A 5664-nucleotide genomic window follows, 5' to 3' on the forward strand; every position below is an offset into this window, starting at 1 on the left:
ACTGGAAAACTTGCATTCGGCAGAGACTGAGAAATGTATTCCCATCGTAGACCGGAGGACACGGAGTTAATATGTGAGCTGATCCTTGTTCTTTGAGTAAAATCTTCATGGTACAGCTTCTTTATTTACTTTTAATTAAACTCCAAGAAGAGAGCCCTTTTCCATATCCAGATTTCAGCTTATTGTCCAAAAGGGCAATGAAGAGGATTTCCAGGTTGTTGCCTTAGTACCTGGGAAGGAATTACTCAGCTTTTAACCTTCTCCCTACATTTATAACGTTGGTCACCTCTTGTGAATAGGAGAGGAAGGGAACTGATTTTTTTTTTAAATTTATTTTTTATTTTCAGCATAACAGTATTCATTATTTTTGCACCACACCCAGTGCTCGAACTGATTTTTTTTTAACTGCTCAACCACACCTCCAGTCGGGAATTCAAAACAGCATTACAAGAGAAGTCATGCATTTTGAAGGGTCTGTGTGAGGGCGAAGCTGATTTACATGTGGATGAGCTGTGACTACAGACGAACAGGTGGGCTGACACCCCGAGAAGGGCAGCTGACAAATTTCCCGTCAGTCCTAGTGTGTGCGCGCACACCTGTGCTCAAGACACTTGGCCCAGGTTAGGTAAGAAAAAAGAGTTGTGGCCTGCAGTAGCAGTAAAGGCCACAGTCATTCTTTATCAAGTGCAGTCTTAACACTAGCCAGTGCCTCTGTGCGCCACCTCCCACCTAGATGTCCACGGCTGACATCACTCATGGCCTCTTTCCCCCCACCCCAGGCCTTGGGGAGCTTTGAAAGTCACCTCCAATCAGTCAAAGTCGGCCCACGCGCAGAAACCTCTTGTCATTCCAGCCAGCAGTTTTTCTAGCACAAAACCTTTAAAACCCCAAAGCTACACATCTCCTCTGATAATTTGGAATCCTCTGCACCTTCCTACAAAAATCCTCGCTGTTTCCTTTGTTCTGGCTTAGGGGTACTTGGGACCACACTCACTCATTGCGGCTCTATCTAGCAATACAATAAGATTCCAACAAGGATGTGTTCTTTAAAGTCCCGCATAATGCAGTATTCTTGAGAAAAACAATCTGGCAAATCAAAATTGAAGGAGATGGTTTGCATCACAATGGGGGTGGAGTCTTGAGAACTGCCAAGGGCACGGAAGACAAAAGTGGGGGTGGGGTGGCTTTCTAGCTCCAAGGAGAAAACAGCCCGTGATCCTTGATCAGATCCTCACTAGGGGTGTGTTGGGGAGAGGGGGGGACAAGACCTAAAAGACATCAATGCCACGACTGCAAAAATTTATATATGGACTAAAATCATGTCACAAAAGCATCACCGTCAAGCTTCCTGCATGTGATTACTGCGCCAAGGGGATAGGAAAGAATCTCTGGGCTCCAGGAGTTGCTTGCTGCCATACTCAGGACAGAACCACATGCAGTTTGTACAGGGAGGAATGCCTGCCCCTGTGGACACACTGTGCACTGAAGACAAAAAGCTAATGCAAGTTCCACAGTCAAAACACACAAGTCTATGCAAAGCCCACACTGCCCAATCTGTTCACAAGCCACTGCCATTCCTCATAAACCCAACAGCCACACGTCCCAGCACCTCCGGCTGACTAGAAACACTTCTCTCCTTGTGCAATTACATAAGCCCATAAGATAAACAACAGCCCGTTTTTATTAAAATTTTTTTGATATTTTTGGTCATCAGGGGCTTTTTTCCATAACATCCAATTTTTAAAAAAATATTGCACCAAAATATTGACTTTGACCATAGAGTTTCTGGGTGGCCCCTTACATTTCCTGCAACACTCGCCTCAGCTAACCTTGGTCTTGGGGAAGAATCATGGCCTCCATAGTTTATTCACAAATGGCTCATTTAAAATGATTTGTATAGGGGCGCCTGGGTGGCTCAGTAGGTTAAGCATCTGGCTCTAGATTTTGGCTCAGGTTGTGATTTCGGGGTCGTGATCTCAGGGTCATGATCTCATGGGGTTGAGCCTGTATTGGGCATGGTGCCCAGTGGGGTCTGCTTGAGATTCCTTCTCTCAAAAAAAATCAATCTTTTAAAAAATTATTGGTATATGTATTCATTATACATAGCATATGTACACATGTGTTCTACAGGCATGTGCACACACATGCATACATGTGTACATACAGATTCATGAGTGCATGCACACAGATAAGCAAATGTGGCAAAATGCTAAAAATGGGTGAACTGAGCTGATGGGTATCCGAATGTTCATGGTATTATTCTTGTCATTTTTCTGTAAGCTGGGAAAGTTTCCAAACAATAGCGGCAGGGGGAAACATACTACATAAAAATCAAAATCCCTAGCAACCTGTTTGTCCACCATTCCTCCCTCCCCATGCCAGCTCCAGGCACATCAAATCGTCTCCACCATGAGCACTGTTACTGAGAAAGATATCATCTGTAAATCTCAGGTATCTTTGACAAGGCGATATTAGAAATATCAGGGAAGGGAATCACTTCAGGAGAAACCGTTCCTTAATAAAGGACACAGAAAAAACAGATGTTGAATGACATACCTAACCTCTTAAATACTTTAAGGGATGTCAAAAGAGTTGAGGCGTAAGTCTTCAAATAAAACAGGCAAGTTTCCTTTTTTAAAATAATGGTTCAAGGCAGATGAGGGATATAGCCAGATAAATGATGGATGGACAGACAGAGGAGAGACAGACACAGGGTACAGAGACTGACGTAGTAGGTGTCTCTGTAGAGAGACACGAGGTACCTGGATAGGTAATACTGGATGTTTGTGTGGTTACAAAAATACTTTTCCCTGAAAGTGATTTATTGTGTAATATTTCAATTATTTTTAACTGTTACTTTAAATAGTTTTTTAATCAGTCGATAACTCTTTTGAACATCTAAGAAATACTTCAAACATTTAAAAAGATTTATTAAAAAGTGAAGTACATTAGCAGTATTCTCAACAGTAAGAAATTAGAAGTAATCTAAGTATTCCAACAATATAGAAGTAGCTAAGAGATAGAAGGCAACCATTTAAGAGGATAGAGTCAAAGGGTTTGAAACTGAGAAAATCATTACAGTATGGTGTGGGGGTAAGGCAAGAATCAAAAATACTTCTACGACAGGATCACGACGTTAAACCAAGCAAAGAAAGCAAAACAAAACAAAAAACATGATATTCTGAAAAAAAGTCACTAAAATTTCACAGTAAAAATAAACTAATAAATTTTAGACACCTGCCCAAGGAGTTCTTTCACAATTCAGTCACCCTGCCAGGGACCTTGCCTAATCACCTTACCTAAAACAATAGTTGTCATCATCACTCTTTACCCCAATCTGCTTTATTTTTCTTATCACTTTTCTGACAGGATGATACATTTGTATGTGTTGCTTAGTCGCTGTTGCCTCTAGTAATACATAAGTTTGTTGAGGGCAAGGACCTTGTCTATCTTTTCAAAGCCTTAGTGTCTGGTTCATAATATAAGCCAGGTAAAGGGTATTGAAGGAATTAACTGAAAAGTTGTCCTACAGCACTTCAAATATGATTGTAATTGTAGAAAATTACACCATTTGGAGAATAAAACATCCTACATCCTATGAAAAATGAAATAATCCAGATTAGTGTTAAGAACCCCCCAAAGCAAGCAATATAATAGCATATAAACCTGAGGATTCCATCTGATGGTCTAATTCTAGCTTGATGGACTGAAGGACTCACAGGAAATATAAAGATCACTTCATGTCCAATCTCTGTATTTATAAATCATAAAACACGGCAGCAGCCCCAAGACACAGGGATCTGGACCTGTTCTGCATCCACATCCTTCTGGAATCAGAAGGATCAGTCTGGTAAGTGGTCTCTTGGGGCTCAGTTTGGAATTAAAATGCCCCCCCCCCGCCACACACATGCAAAACACACTTACCAGAGCTGGGAGGTCCATACAAGTGATTGGTGAAATTCATGGTCTGCAGTTTCAGAAAGTGGATGAACAGCAGGATCCTCAATTCCTTGGAGCCACAGACAGAAGGAATATCCTAGGACATCCTGGGGCTTAACACAGAGCTCAGACATTGAACAAGATGCAAGTTGATATAAAAAACACTTTAAAGATAGAAAGCCTCCAATTCCTGAATGTTCTATGATATATATTTTAATTACTGAATATATATGATATGTATTTTAATTTAACAGTATTTTCTTTTAAAGTTTCTGCCTTTGATATTGGGCTTAGAAAAGACCTTTCCTTCTGTGTACATTTCCTTCTAATATTTGAGAGCATTTGAAATTTTCTCACATTTTCCAAAAAACCAAGATTTGTTTTTGGAATGTGATGTTAAATAGGAATTTAAAATAATTTAATCCTTTTCCTTAGGTTAGTTAACTAATTAACTTACTTGATATTCCAAATTGTGAAAATTGGAAAAAGGTCTTGAACAGTACTAACAGAAATATGCTAGCCACACCTATAATTTAAAATTATATGGGAATCACATCAAAAAAGTAAAAAGAAGTGGAATTAATTTTCATGATGAATTTTATTTAACCTAACATATTCAAAATATTATCATTTCAATGTGTAATCAACAGCAAAATTATTACTATTTCACATGTTTTGTACCGAATCTTTGAAACACGGTATGCTTTTTTATACTACAGCGCGTCTCAATTCAGCCTAGCCACATTTCAACTGCTCCAAAGCCTCATGTGGCTTGTGGCTTCTGTACCAAATAGCCCAAGATTATAGCAATGTTTCTCAGTCTCACCACTATGACATTTTGGACTGATAATTCTTTGCAGCATGGCTCTCCTGTGCGCAGGAGGATGATTAGCTGCCTCTCTGACCTCCAGCCACTAGATGTCAGTTGCACCCCTCCCTCAGTTGTGGCAACTAAAAATGTCCAAACTTTGCCAAATGTCCCTGGGGGGTTGGGGGAAGGAGCCGGTAGAAGGAAGGACAAAATTGTCCCCAGTTGAGAATCAAAGGGCTAGAAATACTGGGGAGAAAATACATGTTTGGAACAAACCTTAGGAACATTTGAGAGAAAACATTTTCTTCTTAGAAGCTAATATGAACTATACTCACTGAACCATGACAGAAGTACTTACAACAATTGAAAGTCTATCCGGGTTCCAAGTTCCAAATTCACAAAAAGGAGGAGGAGATAAAGAAAGGCTAGCAGTGGGAAAAGCAGAAGGGGAAGGAGTGGAAAAAAAGAAAAAGAGAGGGCGAGGGGAGGGCTGTGTTTTCTGTTATAATCGTCATTCTTATTTGGGGCCCAGACTCACAGAAATAGCATTGACCCAGCATTGAGCCCCTCTTAGTGACAGCGTTGACATGTCAGAGAAGAACCCTGAGGCTCTTGACTTTGAAAATAAGCTGATGGATGCTTGGGCTGCAACAGGCATCAAACGGGGTCTGGGGGTTCAGCTAGTTAGGAGACCCCGGTGTTGCTCCAGCCTACAACGGTTTCCTGGGTGCTTGGGTGGCTCAGTTGTTAAGCATCTGCCTTTGGCTCAGGTTGTGGTCCCAGGGTCCTGGGATCGAGCCCACATCAGGCTCCCTGCTCTGTAGGAGTCCTGCTTCTCCTTCTCCCACTCCCCCTTCGTGTGTTCCCTCTCTCGCTGTCAAACAAACAAACAAACAAACAAACAAAATCTTTAG

This window comes from Mustela putorius, unplaced genomic scaffold (assembly GCF_011764305.1).
Source record: "Mustela putorius furo isolate JIRA1106 unplaced genomic scaffold, ASM1176430v1.1 tig00003836_pilon_pilon_pilon, whole genome shotgun sequence".
Taxonomy (NCBI): Eukaryota; Metazoa; Chordata; class Mammalia; order Carnivora; family Mustelidae; genus Mustela; species Mustela putorius.